A 1,266-nucleotide genomic window follows, 5' to 3' on the forward strand; every position below is an offset into this window, starting at 1 on the left:
GCATGCCGATGCATACCCTAAGTCGCAAACAGGGCCTCGCTTGCAGCCCGTTTCTCTTACAGCCCATTTCACTTACAGCCGTTTCATTCAAACATTACGACTAAAGCAAGTGCAATTTGAAGTAACAGGGCGTCAACGTCTCCCTCAACACCCAAGGGAAGAAGTACTGCTGTTCATGACAAACTGGTGCTTATCAGCCACTTCATGCCAGAGGAACCAAGGATTCTATCTTCCATCTCCAGCTCCGATCTTAGCTTTGCCATTCCTCGCATCTCAGTGAAGAGAACAGTTATCTGGGAGTATGGGAGACCAAGGTTTAGGTCCCATCACTTGCCACTAGCTCTCAACGTTTTCCATAACTCACTTAAGCTCCCTAGATTTGGGGTTTCTCCTTGGTAAAGGGAGAGAACTTGATGATTACTTCAACAGATGTTTACTGTGTCTGCTATTATGAATATGAAGGTTAAGACATCATTCCTACTTTTAAGAAGTAGACTCTGGCCTGGAGATAAGCATTTAAACTACTGTAATGTGAAATATCACATTGTGGAGAACATTCTGTGCAAAGAACTCTGGGAGCCCACTGGAGTGACTAAATCGGCCTGGGCTGATCCCTACTGAGAACCCTTTTCATCCAGACCCCATGAAGCTTAGAGCTTCACCCTCACTTTGTGTTGGAGCCTAGAGTTCAGTCTACACTATCTCTCCCTCACTCCACATGATCTCCAGGTCCTGCCTGGTCTATCAAGTCCACCCCTCTTCCATCACCCCTTACCTCACTGCCTGGGCTCAGGCTGTTATCTCCTCTCATGGGGACGTGGCTACAGCCCCCTAACTGCTCTCCCTGCCCCTCCATCTTTTCCTGCACCTCAATCCACCCTTTCCTCAGCAATGAGATCTGTCTTCAAATGAAACGCTACAAAAATTTAACCCAATTTAAACCCTTCAAAGGCTCTCCAGCAAGGCTCAGACTCCCAAGTTCATGGCCCCTGCTGGCTTCTCCAGCTTTCTCTCTTGGTAGTCATGCCCTGTTCTGCCCTCCATGTAAACAGTGCACTCCCATCACCCACCCACACAGCCACCCTGTGGGTCCACTGGTCCTGCTGCTCCCTCTGCCCCCAAAAGTCCCCTCCTCCAATTTACCACCTGCCTGCCCTCTCACCACACCCCAGTCCCTGGCCTAACTCACCCTACAAGACTTAGCTCAGACCTCACCTCCTCCCAGCTGAGCTAAGCGCTCCTCTGGTATGAATACTTCCATCATAG

The sequence above is a fragment of the Hipposideros armiger genome, unplaced genomic scaffold (assembly GCF_001890085.2).
Source record: "Hipposideros armiger isolate ML-2016 unplaced genomic scaffold, ASM189008v1 scaffold_430, whole genome shotgun sequence".
In the NCBI taxonomy this organism is placed as follows: domain Eukaryota; kingdom Metazoa; phylum Chordata; class Mammalia; order Chiroptera; family Hipposideridae; genus Hipposideros; species Hipposideros armiger.